This window comes from Typopeltis vanoorti, chromosome 9 (genome assembly GCF_054136105.1).
Source record: "Typopeltis vanoorti isolate ZY-2024b chromosome 9, IOZ_Tvanoo_1.0, whole genome shotgun sequence".
NCBI lineage: Eukaryota > Metazoa > Arthropoda > Arachnida > Uropygi > Thelyphonidae > Typopeltis > Typopeltis vanoorti.
Window position 1 is genome coordinate 119,970,601 of NC_143557.1, and position 21,378 is coordinate 119,991,978.

Consider the following 21,378-nt stretch of genomic DNA (forward strand, 5'->3'; position numbering starts at 1 on the left):
AACCAATGGCTTGTTGTTTATTGATTTTTATTATTGAAGGTTTTCTCCTTCAACCAAGGCTCAGTATATCTTCAGAAGTGCTAAATGATACTTCGATAAAGTGTGTCGTGAGTTAACCCCTGTATTTATATATTTTTCGGAAACGTTTTTTAATAATGGAAAAGTGGCTTAGAACTAGAACTTTGAAAAGAAAAGAAAATGAAACAGGTGATGCTAACCCTAACTTTGATACACGTGTTGTAACGGCGAGTCAATCTGATGCTATTAAAGTAGAAGAAACAAGCAGTTCAAAGAAAAAATACAGTAGGAAACACTTTATTTTATAATAAAGTGACAAATGCGTTGGATAAGGGTGTTGCATATACAGTGGTATATTTAGATTTTGCAAAGGCGTTTGATAAATTGCCACACGACAAGCTGCTAATTAAACTGGAACGGATGGGGCTGAACAGTATATTAGTTCGGTGGATTGGAGATTGGCTGTCTGATAGGTATCAGCGAGTTGTCTATGGAGGAGCGATATCCCAGAAGAGGAAATTTACTAGTGGTGTACCTAAAGGGTCTGTTTTGGGTCCATTGCTATTTAATTTGTATGTAAATGATATTTGGATAAGTCTGAATGGTGATATGCAGTTGTTTGCAGATGATACAAAGTTGAGGAGAGCTATCAGGAGTAGAGCGGAAACTGTGGCTTTACAAGAGAACTTGAATACATTGGATGAATAGCTAAATGAGTGGGGATATCAATTCAATGTTTCAAAGTGTAAGGTTTTGAAATTTGGGAAGCAGGGATGGGATGTAAAGTACACAATCGGTGGAAATATCTTGGAAGAGGTAGAGGAGATGAGAGATCTGGGAGTGATTTTAGACAAGGACCTAAAATTTCGGGGACATGTTACTAAAATTGTGAAGACCACACAGCGGATAATGGGAATGATGCGGAGGACACTGATTTGTAGAAATAAGGATGTAATGGTTCCTTTGTATAAGGCCTTGATCAGGCCACATATGGATTACTGGTTTTCAAAAAGATGAAGATGCGTTGGAAAAAGTTCAGAGACGATTGACTAAGGTGGTTTCTGGTCTCTGGAATGTAGAGTATGAATGCATTTTGCATGAAGAGTAGTGAGTGATTGGAATGCATTGCCCGAGAGTGTGGTAAGTGCAGAGACAGTGAATATATTTAAGGTGCGGTATGATAAACTGTGTGTATAACAGTGGACCTCCCACGATGAGTCTTTGACTCCATGCAATTTGCAGAAATTGGTGGATAGAAGGGGGAGGGGGATATGATCGAGACATATAAGCTGTTAAGAGGATATTACCAGATTAATGTCGGGGAGGTTTTGCACAGAATGGATGAGGATAGCAGGAGAACAAGAGGTCATCCCTGGAAGCTTTATAAGGAGGGTGTGAGCAAGGGAGTGAGGAGTATATTTTTTGCATGGAGAGTGGTGGGAATGCATTGCCCGAGAGTGTGGTGAGTGCAGAGACAGTGAATATATTTAAGGTGCGGTATGATAAACTGTGTGTATAACAGTGGGCCTCCCACGATGAGTCTTTGACTCCATGGAGGTTTTAATAATAATAATAATATTCGTTTGTACTTGTCACTGCACATCACAAGTGAATCCGACACTGCTCCTTGAGCAGTGTCGCTACAGATAAATTGTATGCTTGAGCGCGTTATTTCTGTGAGATACCAAAGTTTTATTATTGGTATGTGTTTGTGTTGAAGGTGAAATATTTTTGGTAAATCTTATTTTATTCTTTAAAATAACATATATTTATTATAAATACAAGGATGAATTATGACGAGTGTCATTGTTGAAAATATGAAAAGAATTATATTTTCTCATTTATCGTTACACTAAACAAATGCACTGCAATCGGAATTGGGAAACCGACACTGTTCAACGAGCAGTGTCTCTACAGATATATTGTATGCTTGCGTGCGTTATTTCTGTGTACGAAACTTTTATTATTCGTGTGTGTTCGTAGTAAGGGTAAAATATTTTTAATAAAGCAATTTTTGTATTATGTATTTACTTATTAATAATTTAGTTACTGATTAGAAAAAAATGAATTTTTTTTATTATTTTGTATATGCAGCACCCCCACTTAAAATTTTCACCGTCCGCCACTGGTTGGAAATATAACAGTTTATATTCAGGTTTACTTGGTGTGGAGATGAAAGTGACCAAAAACAGAAGTGTTGTCGAACGAATGCATGAAACTAAACATTGTGATGTGAAAAATAAGCCGATTGAGTTTTTTCAGCGACGCTTAGGGGCATTAAAAATGTCCCTAACCTTTCCATGGGAAAGATATATTTCCGGCCATGGGTTCCATTAATAGCAAGGAACTGGAAGCATCCAATCTCTTAAGTTAGGAAAACCTCATTCTATCGGGGAATATTTACTACTTCCAATTATAAAAGATGGGTAAAAACTATGTTTGGCAACAAGTTACTAAAAGATGTTGATTTGATTCCTCTTTCAAATGACACTGTCAGTCGCAGAATTAATGATATTGCAGGTGACGTAAAATCTCAGTTAATCAAAAGAGTTAAGAAGAGCCCTTATTATGCGTTACAAATAGATGAGACTACTAATGATAGAAATGATGCGCAGTTAATATGCTGCGTAAGATATGCGCATGATAACAACATTCATGACGATATTCTATTTTGTAGAACTTTGTCCTCCCGAACAAGTGGAGAAGAAATATTTCACACTGTCAATAATTACACAATACACAAAGGGATCCAGTGAGAAAAATGTATGGGTTTCTGTTCGAATGGAGCTCGCGCCCTTACAGGCAGGCATAGTGGGGTTGTTTCTAAGATCAAGGAAGTAGCTCCGGGTATGAATTGGGTACATTGTTTCATACATAGGGAAGCATTAGTATCCAATGGAATGCTATCAGAATTTAAAACTGTGCTATACAACGCTGAAAGGCAAGTTAATTTTATTAAGGCTCGACATTTAAATAACAGGTTGTTTTCAGTACTTTGCGATGAAATGGGCAGTGAATATATACAACTTTTGCATCATTCTCAAATTCGCTAGCTTTCTAGGGGCAAAGAAGTACTAACAAGGTCATTTCAATTAAGGCACGAAGTTTTTTTGTTTGTAAATGAACGTAATTCTGATTTTGCATCACTCCTTGCTGACAAAGCATAGTTATCAACTATGCTTTGTCAACATATATGATAACTATACTTTATGATAGTGTTGATAACTATAATAAAGTATAGTTATTAACACTATCCTATCTTTCAGACATTTTTTCGAAATTAAATGAACTAAATCTCTCCCTTCAGGGAAATTCTTCAACTGTTCTTGATGTCTATAACAAAATAAAGGCATTCGAGAAAAAACTAGTGTTATAGATTAGTTATGTAAAAGACAGACAATTTTCACAATTACCAACATTGGAATCCTTTTCAGTGGAAAATGACATTTTTGTTGATTCTGAGTTTCTGGAAAGGGTTTGTGACCACCTCAAAACTCTGAAACAGAATTTTGAAGCATATTTTCCGAATAACTTTTATAAGAAATTTCTGTGGGCTCGCGATCCATTTCAGGCTTACAGTCACGATAACTAGCTTTCGTTCTCGAAAAAAGAACAGTTAATTTAGCTTTCAAGTGACAGTGGGCTTAAAATGTAATTCCGTGATCTTGGTTTGGCTCGACTCTGGATCTCGCGTTCAGTGAAAAGTGAATTTCCCGAATTATCTGAAGAATCATTGAAAATCGTCATTCAGTTTTCTATAACCTATATTTGTGAGAAAGGATTTTCATCGCTCCTTCAAATAAAAACAAAATGCAGAAATCGTCTTAGGGTATGTGGCGATCTTCTACTGAAGTTGACCAATATTGAGCCAGATAACCAGCAACTCTGCAAAGGCCTGAGAAGCTCAGCCATCTCATTAAAAGTAAGTGGTAATATAATTATATCATATTATTTATTTGTTTAATAAAAATTAAAACTTTGTTCAATGATGATACACTTTTAACGTTTACTTCCAATTTAATTAATAACGTTTCCATAAGTATTCAAAACATGCTTTTAGATTTCTTATGTTATAAATGGCACGATTTTTCTCAAATCTCGGTAATTCCTACATAGGTTTTTTTTTTAAAAAAAATTACATAATTTAGTGGTCTGTAGAATTCTTTTAGGCATTTTACTACTCCTTCGGCTTAGAAAGGTTGAGAAACGCTGTACTACAGCATATGTAGGATATGGAGGCACATGTTTGAGCTTCTGCAACTACCCATGGTCATGAACGTTTTAATCAGACCCCTTCACTACTCATCCCCACTGAATTGCAGTGTGAGGTGGTGGTAAATTGCCATTGACGTAAATTATCTATTTTTATTTAATAAATGCTATCAATTTGGATGTCACCTGTAATAGAATTACAGAAATAATCAAATTACCATTGCAGCTATCAAAATATTATAACTTCCATTAGAGACACAGTCAGTGAAATAATTTTTTTTCTATTCTATTTTTATTTATTTATTTTTACTAGAAATGTAAGCTCAAAATAACTAATTTACCCAGAAGATTAAACTGATGCTTAAAAAATAAATTATTTCTTTCACAGTTATCACATAATCCCATATTTCGTTACAAATCCCATTGTTAATTGAATTCTTTTTGTATGAGCGTTCGCACTTTTTTGTTAAATATCATACTTTTTAACAACTGCAAGATTTTGTTTAAATTTTTTTACATTTAATCCAGAAACCGATTGTTTCATCAGTCTATGAAAGCTTATGTATATAAATTTCATGCTCTGAGAATATTTTATTTAATTCTGAGCTACGATCGTTCAGCAGTTGTGATGAATCTTCGTGGTTTTGGTCAGTATTCCAATAGAGCCTTACTAGCACTGTTAACAAGCGTTTATGAGATCCCCACGGCAGTTTACACTAATAGTACTGGGAAAATCACCTGTCAAGTTTCCGCATTTTCAAGGACGTATACATTTATTTATGATAGATGGCGCAACGTGACGTTGGCAACCAATGAACAGAGAAACGGTAATTTGCTACAACTAGTCAGCTGTCATGAGTGTAGGTTGTACGTGAGATATTAGTTTAGTGTTTCTGATGCAGCGTGTTTGAATGTTGTATTCTGAGGAATGTATTTTCACTCTCCTGACTAGGAATTATACAAATATATAATGCTTTAAAGTCACTTTGTGAATGAATTATATATATCCAACTATGATCAAAGATGGAAGCATCAATAATGAGCTTTCGGACATAATTTCAACACAAACTCTCACCTAGCCCGGTTTCGTGGAATCTCTTCCTCTTTTATCTTCTTGCTCTGGCGCTGAGAATATGGAATTATATTAGAAAACAATTCCTTTGCCGAATATAACTTGGAGGAAAACATAGCTCCTGAGTATAATTTATGTAAGTAAACACAATTCACATGATTACAAAAATACATGTATTGTTTTGAAATTTTTACACATTTCCATTTACCTTGAATATATCATAGGATGGGATGGGAAGAAATAAATATTGATTGCTTGTTCACCATATATGCGTTAATCACTTAGAAATTAATACTATGTTATTCTGTTATTATTGGGATTGAAAAGTTTACGTTTTAGATAAGCCAGTGAGGTTTAAATCGTAAAATGTATTACAAATTCCAAAGATGATTAAGTTTCTTCTATTATGTATATATAAAATAAAATAATAGATAAATAGATTAGATAGATAATTACATGTTAGAAACTCTATAGTATGCAAGCACATTTGTATACATAGTATCCTAACTAATTAGAACCGTATTCCTCTCGAGAAATACGGTTCTATTTATATTATCAAATAAGAATGCCATGTTTTATAAGACAAAGTGTATGAATGCTGCATAGAAACACGAATTACAAGTTAAAAGTTCGAGCATATGCATAATTAATATTTCAAAAATATATGACAGTTTTATTTTATAGTTTAGGCAACCATTTCAATTTTGGATTTCATTAAGAATGTTCAAATATTAACGTATAATACATTTTCCGAATTATGTCTTAATGAAACGGCCAGAGAGGAGATGAAAACTTACTAATTGATATGATTCATCAAGAAGTAACAAAGCCTAAATGTTTTTTTTGTTTTTTTTGGTACTATTCTCTTTGAATGTATTTTCTTGTTTTCTCAAACAGACGCGCTGTTCACATTCTGAATGGGGAAAACAACTCCAGTGAGAGAAATCGCACAGCTTCACATCCACATGAAGCTTTTCACTTTTATCAACTTCAATGAAATTTTTGCTTTCTTACTTCCCTAGAGTTTTAGACTTCCCAGATATTTTCCAGTGCACTTAGTATTTTAGAGATGTTGGTCATTATTGCAGTCATTTTGTGATATTATTATTATTATTAAGATAGACCTCCAGGGAGTCAGAGACTCATTGAGGGAGGCCACATACTAACAAACACCAGCTATCATACTTATTCTTGAATTCATTCACACTGCTTGCATTCACAACATCCAAAGGCAATCCATTCCAATCACGCACCACCCTCCGAGAGAAAAATCTAGCCCTCACACCCTTCTTGGCAGCCTTCATTCTCAGCTTCCAAGGATGCCCTCTCCTCCTTTCCCCACCCTCCATAAATTGAAAAATTCCATCAGTTGAAATCCGTATGACCCTTTCAGAAAGTTGTAAGTCTCAATCATATCACCCCTCTTTCTCCTGTTTGCTAGTGTCTGCAGTCTACAAATTCTGTCTTCATAATCAGTATTCCACAATCCTGATATCATTTTTAACACTCTCCTTTGTACTCTCTTCAATATATCAGAATCACAACAGAAACCAGGAGACCAGACCTGTTCACAATAGTCCAAGTGAGATCTTATCAAGGCCTTGTAAAGAGGCAAAATAACATCCTTATCTTTATATGTGAATGTTCATTTCAGCATTGCAATTATCTTTTGAGTTGTATTTGCAATCTTTGACACATGACCCCTGAATTTCAGTTTCCTATATGTTAACATTCCAAGATCCCTAGCCTCATCAGTTTCTTCTAGCCTAATCCCACCAATATAATATGACATTGAATATCTAATCATGCCAAAGCGAATGATTTTACATTTACTGACATTGAACTGACGCTCATTTTCCCATGCCCACAATTCCAGCCTATTCAAATCATTCTGCAAAGACTTCATATCAGCAGCATTCCTGATTACCCTACCTATCTTTGCATCATCAGCAAATAACTGTATGTCGCTTGTCAAATCTTTTCTCAATATCATTAATGTATAGATTGAATAATAGTGGACTTAGCACTGATCCTTGTTTGTGGTACACCACTTGTTACATTAAGCCTTTCAGACTCAGATCCCCCCCGTATACCACGTTTTAATATCTATTAGTCAGCTATCCTCTTATCTATGCAAAGAGATTCATTGTATAACCCAAGGGGATAGTCATTTACCATCCCTTTGACAGAATACTTATTCTGTATTCTGTCAAAAGCCTTAGCAAAATCCAAAAGTATCATGGTGTATCCATTCCCCTTCTCTAGTTCAATCTTAACATTGTTATAGAATGTGAGCAAGTTGCTAAAACATGACCTTACCTTAGTAAACCCATGTTGTTCATTACAAAGTAGATTCGCTGTCAACCCATTTCTGAATGCAGGCCCAACCAATTTTTCCCAAACCTTCACCACCACTCCTGAGATACTAATTGTTCATTAGTTGGATACATTGGTCTTTGCACCACCCTTGTGCAATGGAATTACCACACATTCCTTCCATTCCTGCAGAATCTTCCTTGTTCTGAGACTCATATTAAACATCCTGGTCAAAGGAATGGCCAGTTCAGCTGAACACTCTTTTAGCACATGTGCTGATATTCCATCAGTCCCTATTGCTGAATTCTTATTCAGTTTGTGCAACAGCTCTAATACCTCAGCCTCACACACCTGCGTGTCTTCATCTAGTGAAGAGGTAACAGTGAGCTCAATGTTGCTTTCACCAGGTTGATAGCTTTTAACAAAATGGACACTCATTAACTGAACATCCTCTTCTGCATCTGTAACCCTCATGCCATCTGGATTTATAAGAGTTATTCTTTCATATTCATTTTTTCTTTTACTTGCAGCATATCGATAGAATTCTTGTGGGTTGTCTTTATCACGCAGAGCCAGTTTCTTGTCATAATCAGGCTTTGCTTTCCCGTACAACATTTCTGACTATTCTAGCCTGCTGCTTTTAACATTCATAACAGATGTCATCCTTATGCAAATGGTATTCCTTCCACATCGTCCTTTTCTTACGAATCTCTTGAGATTACACATTCATTTGACTCCTACCCTGTTTATTCTTCAAACTCTTGGGACACATTCTGATATCGCATCATTTAAGTATTGTTTAAATGCTTCCCATATTAATAAGATATTCTTTCCATCCAGCAACTGATCCTATTCCACTGAACTCAGTATACTCCTCAGTTGGTCATAATTTCCTGCTTAGTAGTTCAAAATGTAACCTTTTCTGAATGGAACATTCATAAACTTAGTCACTTCCCAAGTGAGTACCTCATGATCACTGTCACCAACCAGAGGCAGAATAGTTATGTCTTTAACTGAAACGCTCTCCGACACTATAATCAAATCTAACACTCTTTGCCCTCGAGTTCCTTCTGTCACATGTTGCTTGAGGAAGTTGTCCCGCAACAGCTCAATAAATGCATTTTCATTCTTCTCGTGAGAGTCTACTGCTACCCAATCAATATATGGATGATTAAAGTCTCCCATTATAATTACTCTTTTTTGTTCTTGCTCATCTTTTGTATTTGGTGATGCATTTCTTCATTACTAGCAATGGATCCACCAGGTCTGTAGCAACACTCCACTATGTAATTTGTCTTGTTAGATATCACCTCACACTAGATAGCCTCAAACTCACTGCCACATGAAATGTTGTTAGTAGTATTACTACACTCATAGGTCTCAACTCTAACTGGATTTAAGTTGTTCGATATCATTAGCAGCACCTCCCATCCTCCTCTCCTATCCACTCTATCCTTCCTAAAAATACTGTACCCATGACACTCGATACCAGTTAGTAGGTCTGATTCTGATAGATCTCACTAATTCCTACAATCTGAAGTCGCCACATATTGACTAAGGCAACAAACTCTGCCCCTTTGTTTCTGATACTCCTAGGATTTGTGTACAGACTTAATAATCTACCTGCTTGTTCTTTTGTATACTCTTGTTTGTAGTCTGCCTGACACATTTGGACAACTTGCAGATCTCTCTTCTTCTCTAATGCCTTACACATGTAGACATCTTTGCACACATATGATTGATCCTAATCGGATGAACACAAACCTGAAATTGTTCTCACCTCCTCAACATTTCCATGACAAGCCCATTCCTGTCATTAACACAGTTATAAACCAGTCACTTTTACACTCACATTCACACCATTCCTCCCTTTATAATTTAGTTTCCCTGACTATCTGGGTTAGGTCTCATACCAGTCATTAGTTTTTCTAGCCTCCTGATACCAAACACATTCAGGTGTAGGCCATCCCTCTTATAGAAATCCAATCTTCCCTCAAACTCACTCCACACATCCAAAAACTCGCATCCATTCCTTCTACATAGCCTAAGCATCGAATTGTTTGCCATCATAGCTATTCTTTTTAATTCATTTTTATCATAGCAAGCTAAAATACTAACGATTTTCAATTTCTCAGTCTTCAATTCCAATTTAATTCCTTTTTAAAGAAGTTAATTTTGGGAGTTGCTAATATATAACACAAATACTTTAAATATTCTTAAAAAATTACGTGCAAATGCAATAACAAAGCAGCTCTTTATTAAACAAAACCTGCTCAGTCTGGATCGCATTTTCAAAGCTCAGAATAATTTCATTTCATCACCACTCTGTCAATGCATTCTACTCATTCACTACTTGCCATGCAAAAAATCTACTTTTCACTTCCATACTCATATGACCTTTGTACATTTTCGAAGGATGACTTATTACCTGTGCAAGAAAAACTCTTTTTATGTCTGATATGCTCTTCTCACCAACTTATATCTCAACCATATTGCCTCTTGTCTACCAAACTGTGCAGACTATATTCGCTTAATCCGCTCTCTTATTCAACATTCCAGTCCTGAGAAAGCCTCAGTTATTCTCCTCTGCACCGGGTTATCAGATCAATGCACATAAATACAAATATGGCATGATTAATTTCTTACACAGTGAAACTGTCACCTCCTTCTCCCTACTTGTCAGGGTTCTTCACATTATAAAAAGCAGCAATTTTCTGCATAACCTTTACATCTTTGCAACATGTCCCCTGAACTTCAGTGGACGTGTATCCTATCCATCAAGATCCCCAGATCTCTTATTGCCTCCACTTCCTGGGACAGATATTGTCCAATATGATAAACCTCATTTCAGTTTGCAGAGTGCATGACTTAGCAAAATTGAAGTGGCATCCTCATTCTTCAGCCCAAAGCTTCAAACTTTTCAAATTCTTTTGCAACAACATCACATCAAAACATTTGATGTTGCTCTTCCTAATTTAGCATCATTATTAGCAAATGTTATCTTCTCTCAAATCATGAATTACATTGATATATAAATTAGAAAATAATAGTCTCAGAAGAGAATCCTGTGGTATCCCACTTGTTACCTTCCTTTTTTGACATTTACATTCCCATACACAACTTATTGGCTCCTATCAGTCAACCATCCCTATAACTAAGCTACCAACTACCATGACACTGCCTCAAATGGTATGTAACAGCAGTCAGCTATTGAGGATACCATTTCTGTCGAACAAAAACAAGTGGCTACAGCCAAGATGGACAGAGGAGCATCAGAATTAGACACCATAGAACTGGATAAATTTGCATGGAGAGGTGACTGTAGTTCCTTCAGTTTCATGCAGATCAAAGGACAGTGACATAGAACAACATGAAGCCATAGACCAATTATGCTTAGTTACATCAGTGCAAGACAAGACGAGAGAGAGAGTTTGGGGAATGTTTTTTCTTGTATCCTTTATACTTGTATATTCTTGTTTATCTTGTGTACTTTCGTATCAGTAAAGCAAGGGCCAAATGGTGCATACTATTTGTATTTTACTTTGTTTCCAACCAAGTCCACCCATTTCTCTTGATCATTTATCTTACATGTGATGAACTTTTCTAACAGGATAACACACCATGTCACATTACCTCATCCATAAGTGGTGGCGACTTGCATGAATGTAATAGTGACCTTGCCTTATTGGTTGGCTTCTCCCAGATCTGAATTTCATTTACTAGTTGCTTAATTTCATTTAGCGTCTTTCAAATGCAATTGCATGAGATGTTCATAACAGCACCATCAGAAAATGTGATGGAACCAGAACTCTGTCTTGGAGTGGAGGTATTTCTGAAATCTCATGAAGTTGATAGTTCCAAGTATTGATACTTCTCATCTCATTGTCCAGATCACTATTAAGTGACTAGCCATGAATTCTACTCAATGTATATCTGTATATCATTGGAATACGCTTTTTTTTTTCTTCAAGGTTTCTTACATGTAATTTACTTTTTTTCTGAGAGAAACTAACAACTGCATCAAAATTATGTATACCATTTCAAGAATTTTTGGAAACATCTATTTTCTAAAGCTTTGTTTAGTGATTTAGTCAAATTGGATACTAAATTACCATATTTTGTGCATTACAAGATGCACTTGTTTGGTTGACTGAGTTGTTAGCATATCTGCTTTCCAGTCTGCAGGATATGAATCCATATCCCACCATAGGCATGAATGTTTGGAGGCCTGAAATGGCTTGAAAAATATTTGGTGCTTGGTCTCTGGAGCAGAGTTTCTAGATTATTTAACTTTTAGCCTACCCATGGTATTAATAATAATGTACTATAGCTACCTTTCATAGGTGGGATTCACATAAAACAAAAAAAAAACTCACTGGAAGGATAATGGTGGTTATGTAACTCATCTGTGGGAAAGAGAAAAAAAGTTTGCTGTTGTTTACATAGTGTTTAGGCTTATATGTTGATTTTCAAGCATCGTATGTTTTTTTAAGGTAATTGACAGTGTGATCGTTAATAAATAAACTTATTTACTTACTATCCTATATTTTACCAAAGGCAAATTGGCATCATCAGAGAAAAATAGACTTGTATTAAACACGTGCATGCAGGCACACTTCAGTAACAAAGATGGGGAAACTGGAAAGATACAAAACTTTTTACCTGACACAGAATCCATTGAAAAAAGCCACGGTACTCCACCGAAGTAAATTCAGATTCGAAAGACTTTTCCTGGAATCAGCTGCAGCTCTTACTAACTACCCCAATCTCAACAAATATGGTTGCATCAGACCCCCCCTTATATGGGAAACCCCCTTCAGTTAGGAGTCCAACCAAGGACTCCTCACTGAAGCCAATAGGTGGCATAATTGTAGGATTCTAGGTATCCTGTATCTTTATGGTTTCATCATCTTTGTTACTGAAGTGTGTCTGCATGCATGTGTATTTTAATATACACATGTTGTATTGTATTAAACATAATACACTTGTATTATGTTTAATACAAGTGTATTTTTCCCTGATGATGCTGATTCGACTTCGGCGAAATATAGGATAGTAAATAAGTAAATGAGTTCATTTATAAAATATATACACGTTTACACAAGAATATTATTTAATTTGCAAATACTTCTCTGAAATATTTGCAAATTAAATTAAATATTTGCAAAAAGAGAAATATTTCTGTCTGAATATTACAGACCAAATAGGATGTGGAAAAGAAAATGAAAAGTTTATAGGTCCAAATGACCTGTGAGAAAGAAATAGAAGAAGAGAGAGATTAGCTGAATTTGCTGCAGCTGAACAACTCTTTATAATGAACACTTTTTTCAACAAATGCCCAGGCAATCACCGAATGGAGACACAAAAATGAAATTGACTACACTTTAGCAGACTGTAAAAGACTGGTACAATAGGTGAAACAAACTTCAACATGAATTCTGACCACAGACTCCTCAGAGCCATTATAAAAATAGACCACAAAAAAGAACAACATACCAGGGCAACATCAAACCCAAAAGACAATCCAAACAAATAGACTACCATGAGTTCAGGAAGAACATAGAAGAGACCAAATGGACTATTAAGAACTGTTACATAAATGATGACCATATTGACTTTATTAATAAATTCAATGAGTGCAAGAAAAAATCAGAAATTCCTGTGAAACAAAAGAAAAGAGAATGAGTCTCACTTCATAAAAAAACTGACATAAGAAACTATCGTCCAATATATAAAATTATGAATAGAATCCAAAACACACTTGAAGGCAACTCCAGTAGAGAGCAGGCAGGATTCAGAAGAGGCTTCTCCACAATAGATCATATCCAGGTCATTTCACAACTAACAAAAAAATGCAGAGAATACCAAATCCCTCTATGTTTTCTCTTATTGATTTTAAAAAAGCATTTGATACCATAGAACACAATGCAGTCATCAGTGTCTTACTGGAGATAAATGTGGACCCTACTTACATCCACATGATAATAGAAATTAACAAAAATCAGATCACAAAATAACCCTATTTGATCAACTCATAAATATAGATATAAAGAGAGGGAGTCTGCCAAGGCGATGTGTTCTCCCCAAATCTATTTATCAGCACTTTAGAATACATTCGGAAAAAAATAGACTTAAACAGAGGAATAAATATAGATGGTTAAAAACTACAAATCCTTTTGTTTGCCGATGATCAATACCGATATCCCACAACCCAAAAGACCTAGAAGAAATGGGTGAAAAAATATACACAAACAGCAGTAAGATAGGCTTAGAAATGAATCTAGAAAAAACAAAATGGATGGAAAACATCTACACAAGTGATAGTCACCTGTGTATTAATAACATCTCTATAAAACAAGTTAACTCCTACAATTACAAGGCAAAACTATTTCATAGTGACATTCTTTGATCACTCACATATGGATCAGAAACGTGGAGCATGACAAGAAAAGGAAGAGACTCTCAGAATAACTCAGTGTGCAATAGAATGTAGGATTTGTAAATCAGCAAAATGGAACATCTTAGAGACACGGAACTAAGAAAGAGATCAGGCATAAAAGATGTGGTAACTGCAGTATATGAAAGAAAGATGAGATGGGCAGGTCACATAGCCAGACTCAGGGATAACAGATGGACATATAGAATACTCAACTGGCAACCAAGAATAAAGAGAAAACCAGGAAGACCACCTACAAGATGGGAAGATCCACTATTATTTGTTCACTATTACTATAGTCTACAAAATATTTTATTAGGCACATAATTAATTAAAAAAAAAACAGGTGCAATCAGCGATGTCTAACTAGTTAGGGTGATGAGCTAGAAACATCACCCTAACTAGATAAATGTGCAGTGAAGTTATAAAGTTACAAGAAGAAAGATGATTTTCATTGCCTAATGAGACACCAATCATGCTTATGGGAAGTCTGAAGTGACATAAAAAAATAAACTGTTTGTTCTTGTCAATGTCTGTTTCCCAACTTATCTAATCCTTTGGCTCATGATCTATTGAAATTGTTTTTTAAAAAATTTATAATAATATAGAATGCACATGAAAGTTCATTCCTCAGCATTGTCTGTTAAGTTTTGAATACACTCAAGTACATTACAAGATTGCCTATAACTTTTCAAGTTCACCAGGAAGTTTGGATTTTTCTATCCTTGTTAACCAATTTATCCTCATGTTTCCTCAGATTTTGCCACTGAGTTGCTAAGGTTTGGTACTTGTTTTCAAACTCTTTGTTCTTGGATAACATTTTTTCTGCAGGTTGCCTCTGAAAGTTGCTTGACTTTGATTCATTTTGGACCTTGATTACATATATTTCTTTTCAATATGATATTCATTGTTATCCTGCTCAAAAACAATTAATCTGTCAATGTATGAATGTTAATTCATATACAGTAGCTTCAAGTAACAGATCTTGGCTGTTCTCAATGTTCTGATGTTTATGAATTAAGATGTTGCTTTAAATATATTATAAGAAATTAACTGTAAGTGCCTCTATAGCACAATGGGAAAAACAGTGATGTGTTGCACCATCTGATTGGAAAATTTCCAATCAGAGGAATCTTTATATTGTTTTTTTCAATTGAAGGTGAATTAGCTGCTCTTATATGAGGGTAGCAGGTTTTTTTTTCTCCCAGAAACTAATTTTTTTTCATCCTGCATACACAAAAATCATCCATGAGAACACACACAATTTACAGACAGAAAATACTAGTGGTAGTGGGCAGTAGATGACATTATGTGTAGATAATGATGATGGTAGTGGATGGCATTTTGTGTAGTTGGTTGATTAAGTAGTGGGGAACGGAGAGTTGTGGAATAGAGTGCCCCCTTCGATTAGTCCTTGGACAAATTGGATAGAGGTGCCACGTCTTCTTCTCCCTTCTAAGTGTTAGGCCTACTGGTCTGTTACAGAGCTATCTTAAGCCCTTCTAAGTCGTACCGGTCCTGAGGATAAGGTCACTAGCCTAATGCCTCCCAGTATATTCTGACTATAGCTGCATGTGTTCATGGGGACAGTTTGCCTGCTTGCATGAGGAAAAAACCCAAATAAACTGGGGAGAAAACCCTGCTGTCTACGCCCAAGACTGGCTAACTTGGTTTTGTCTGAAAAAGATCCTTAAGCTCCTTATGTCAGCGATGGGAATCAAACCAGGACACTCCTTTCCGGCATATGATTGCAAAGCGTATAGCCACTAGGCTAACCATGCAGACAGGGGTGCCATATAATAATAATGATAATAGTAAATTGCTACCTATTTTCTTTACATCTGTTTCATTTCTGGATCAAATAAATCAGTTTTAAAATCCATAGTACATATATACGTTTTGTAAACTCTTAAAAAATTGGAGATACTTTAAATAACTATGAACAATTGATATAATAATTTAATTGCAACAAAGTTTTGATGCTCATATCAGGACATCTGAAATATAAAGGATATGAATGAATTATTTATATTCTCTCTCTCTCTCTGCTCTTTTTTTTTTTTTGATGTTATTCTTATTATTACTCTACAGGCACCTCCATGGAGTCTGAAGCTCATCATGGAAGACCAAACTATCCATACAGCTGTCATACCTCTTCTTGAACCCATTAACAGACAAAGCACTCACAACTGACTCTTTGCACCCATTCCACTCGTTCACAACTCTCCAAGCAAAAAATCTGGTCCTCACACCCCTACTAACCACACCTTTATTCAACTTCCAGGGATGAACCATTGTTCTGGTCTCTCTAGCCAAGTGCTGAAACATATTCCCTCTTTTTTTCTCATCAACCAACTTCTACAATCCACAGACCCTGAGTCTATCCTCATAGGGAACATTCCACACACCACTCACCATCTTAGTCACTCACCTCTTCTCCACTGCTTCCTCATCGCCCAGGGAACCAGACTTAAGCACAATAATCCAGTTGTGAGCATATCAAGGCTTTATAATTATATTATATTATATTAAACAGGAGAAGATTCTTAATCTGAAGACTCTGAATCAGGACTGAGTTCATCATCTACTCTTTGTATAAATGAGTGGGGGAGGCACTACAACCATACAGTGGTAAAGATTTCTCCCCATTTACTCTGATATACAAAGGGTTGTTGAAGGAGCATTGATTATCATAGTGAAAGTTAATGATTGTACAAGAAACACACCCAAAACTCACCATGAATCAGGGTTCTCAGTTGTTCTCCATTTCTTACACTTGTGTAAAGGATTAAAGCAGGAATATAGCTTCTTGTCTAGTATACTTTGTAAGTAAGCAAAAAAAAAAAATCTTACTACAACTATCTCTGATCCAAAGTAATTTAATTATATGATGATAAATCATTTTACTATTTGTATATGGAAAATATGACTTCTGCATTGATTTAACCTCATTATCTTCATCGGTCTAGCTCTCATTGATGTGGAAGTTCCCCCCACCCCCCTCTGAGCTTTTTATAAAACTGTGGCATTTTAATCTCCTAACTTTTCCTCCTCACTTCCTCAGAACATTTCCTCTTGGCTCAGTAAGTTTTTTCACTTTTTTGTCACATCCTAGATGAGTCTTTGACTCCATGGGGTCTTGGGTAATAAAAATAATCTTGCCCTCAAAGTTGCCCAAACATTGCATGGTGACTTTTACCTCCATTCACTTTCTATGCAGAGGATGGAGGGTGTTGAGGGGGGGGGATTCTCTTAATCAATTTTCTATTCTTGCATTTGTAGGTGTATTCTTTTTTATCAGGATTTTTCATCTTCTGCAGGCAATGCTACTACAGTGCAAGATTATCTTTCTTTTCCTTTCTTTGTGGGCACTGGCCTTTTCAGTGTGGAATCTTTTTTTCTTTGCAAGTGCTGTTACTAGTCCAGGATTCATAGGTGTTTTTGCGTTTAATTGTTAGTTGTGAGAACCTTTATGCTTCACCACAGGACTTCTTATTTCACAAGCAGGCTACTTGTATATAGAGGCTAATGACTTCACATTAATTGTTTTAGTATCCCATAATGCAAAGTATACATCCTTTTGGATGTCTATAATGCTGTGCATTATGGGAAGGGCCACTATCCAGACCTATTTCAACCTTTGAGGTGCTCTTTAGTGGATGCTAGACCCAGAAGAGAGAGATACTAAGATTGAGTAATTCAGAAATCATATATTTCACATATACAAGCAGTGAAAAGGTGTACACTTTTTTCACTATTTGTTAAAAGGTCTTCCTCCCACTTTTGACACCTCAGTAAAGGTTGACATTGGTTTGAATAGTGGCCCTTCCCATAATACATGGCATTATGTTGTTATGTTCTATCGAGTCGTTTTCGACTCCTGGTGACTCCATGAGCATACATTCTCCATTCAGATCTGTCCCTGGCCATATCTAGACTGGAAAGTCAAAAAATATTCCAGAGGAAGGCAATGGCAAACCACCTCTGTACCTTGCCAAGAACATTCTATGAACATGGCATTATACGCATCTAAAAATGTGTGCTTTGCATTATGTGATAATAAGGCATTTAATGTGAAGTCTCTTTATTAGCTTCTGTATATACAAGTAGCCTAGTCATGAAGATACTTCACACACAAACTTTGCTTACACGTGTATAAAGGAAATAAAAATATAGTTTCCTGACAAGTTTAATTTATAACCAAGTACAGGTAACCCTCGTATAACGCGGTACTTATATAACGCGGTCTACAAATTGTAGTATCCCTTCAGGGGCGAATTCTCCATGCTTGCTGCACAAGTTCATTAATTGAGAAAGTAGTAATATTTATTTGTTAATAAATGCATGCATTTATAAGCATTCCATTTAGGCTTTTATCTTTGTGGACAGAAGACATCTTAAGCTTGTGCAGCACACATTAATTGAGCTTTGCATTGTGTATCAAAGGCCGATGCTTGCTCATCTAGTCAGAGCTACCTTGGCTTGCTCAGTTGTAGGAGCTTCCAGGTCCTTGCACAGCACTGTGATTCGATGCGCACACATAGCCATTTCACATCGTCTCACTCTGTTGTTTAAACACCAGCCATACACAATCAACGTAGCTCTAGTCAGTGAGCTTCAGCCGGCCTTTACAAGTGTGCGTGTTGCTTGGGAAAATTAAGTTACAACCAACTTTTTATGATGATGTTATTGACCAGTTCATAAAGAAGAACCGTAGGGTAGAATTTGTATTTAAGTAGCTAAATTGAAAAAGATAGAATAGTCATTTGTAAAATGAATGTTGTATTTGTATTATTAAATGTACCTAAATATCTAAATATATCATTTTAAATGGTCAGTAATTCATTATTCCGCTAATCAGACTTCAATCACACCTCTCACTTCCTGAATGATAACAAGAGCAAGCGTGAATTTCAAGACCAGCATTTGTCCCTATATCCCTTTATCTTTTCATATATTTTTCAACGTGCAACTTAAAAATCAAATTTTATCTTCATCAAATTTGCGTCTGTCCATGTTGCGCATGTAGTTATAAGTAGCAAATTTATATTAGGGGAAATATCCTTTAGCATGCAGGTGTGTCAATTGCTTATCGTATAAAGGGTTTATTGTTGAAAATTGCCTTCGTTTTCTGTCACAAAAGTGCATTAAAAATCATAAGTGTGTTAATCTCAAGCTGAGCACTTTATTTTCTGGTGCGTTACATACAATATGTAATACTTTTTTTTTTTAATGTAAAAAAATTATTTTTATAGTAATGGCCACTTAGAGGGCTTTTGTGATATGCAACATATGTAATATGTTTTATTATTTTTATTAATAAAACAAGATAATGAAAAGGGAGGATGTGAAGGAGTTGAAGAGGCAAAATTGAAGAGCAAGAAGATGAAAATTGTCGGTCTCCTACCATAGTATGATGAAGGCAAACAGAGGAGGAGGGTGTTGGTAGCTAATGAATCTATATGTAGGTTGTGCAGAGGGAATGATGTAGGATTTGTGGATCTGTAGTCTGTGTTTGACTGAAAAAAGGATTTGTATAATGCCGATGGACTGCATCTAAATGGATTTGGTTGTTTAATTAGGTGTCTAGAGAGAGCTTTGTTCACTGAGCATGCTGAAGTGCAAATTCAAGAAAACTTAGGCAATTAGGGTGGAAGCAGTTTGTGAGAAGGCACCCGTGAGGTGAGTGAGAATGATCCAGTGCAGAATCTAGTCTCTCAAGCCAAAATATTTAATAGGATAGTCAAATTCAGGAAGTAAAGGTGAGTGGGAGCCTAAAGGGATGCTGCAGTTTCTATATACTAATGCTAGAAGTATCAGGCACAATAGGGAGGAGTTTTTGGTTTTGGTCATTGCAGCCTTGCTGAAAATTATAGGCATTAGTGAGACTCACAGTGGCAGCCTGTACATAAGCACTGTGACATTGCAACACCCCCAAGGAAAAAACGAAAAAATTAAAATTTGTTTGTGTTTATAATAATAACAATGCTTACAACATTATATAAATGTAATACAACATGTTAAAGGTTACAGCTTATGTTTTGACATTGATTGAATAGTTAATAATTGGAATTGTTCAATTAATGCTTTAGATTACAAAACAAATGCACTGCGATCTAACTTCGATATTCTTTTCCGCTTGTCATTGCACGTTATGTCATTCCCAACTGTAACTGCTCAAACGGCAGTGTATTTTTAGTATGCTTATGTGCCTTTTTTCTGTGAGATATGAAACGTTTATTATTGGTGCATGTGCATGGTGAACTAAATCTTATTTTATTTTGTTAAAATAACATATAATTATTTATTTATTATAGATACAAGGCTGAATTATGACTAGTGTCACTGTTGAAAATATGAAAATAATAATATTTTTTTAATTATCGTTACACGAAACAAATGCACTGCGATCTAGTGCCGATATTTGTTTGCCTTGTCGTTGCACATTACATCATTAGATACACTGCCGCTTGGGCAGTGTATCTTATGCCTGCTCGTTATTTCTGTGAGATATGAAATGTTTATTATTGGCGCGTGTTCGTGGTGAACTATTTTTTTGTAAATCTTATTTTATTTTGTTAAAATAACATATAATTATTTATTTATTATAGATACAAGGCTGAATTATGACAAGTATCACTGTTGAAAATATGAAAAGAATTATATTTTTTCAATTATTGTTACATGAAACAAATGCACTGCGATCTAACGGCGATATTCGTTTGCACTTGTCATTTGCTATTGATATGAAACTTTTATTATTGGTGTTTGTTCGTGGTGACAATGAAATATTTTTAATAAAGCAATTTTTAATATGTAAATTTATTTATTAATAAATTCGTTACTGATTAGGGAAAAAAAGTGTTTTTTTGTATATGCAGCACCCCCACTTAAAATTTTCACCAGCTGCCACTGGAGACTCAACTAGCAGCAAATGATGTAGTTATAGGGATAGAATATGAAGAGTTTAGTATTTTCAGGGAAGATAGGCTGGGGGGGGATATACTGCTGATGATAGCTGATGAATTGCAGTCAAAAGAGAATAGGAGATAGGTGGGAGGGTGGCTGTTCATTTGAAGCAGTATGGTGTGAGATTAAGGCCAGACAAAATATACAGTTGATTGTAGCTATAGGCCAGGGAGTTCCACGGATGATCTGAAAGACATGCATTGCCAAATTAATACAGGTCGAGTAATTATTATGAGGGACTTCAACTAACGAGATATAGACTGGAAGGAAGAAAGATCACATGACAGAAAAATATCTGAATTTATACACCTACTAAGAGATAATTACTTGAGGCAGCATGTGATGGAGGGGACTA

The 21,378-nt window shown here is 35.6% G+C and overlaps 1 protein-coding gene across 1 annotated transcript in view; it reads left to right on the forward strand.

Moving 5' to 3' along the window:
- Positions 1 to 5,096: 5,096 nt before the first annotated feature.
- LOC150103475 (uncharacterized) overlaps positions 5,097 to 21,378 on the forward strand; it is a 384,849-nt gene continuing 368,567 nt past the window's right edge. Inside the window, exon 1 of the mRNA XM_090397834.1 lies at positions 5,097 to 5,438. The gene's annotated coding sequence lies outside the window, so the exon portion shown is untranslated. The remainder of the gene's footprint in view (positions 5,439 to 21,378) is intronic.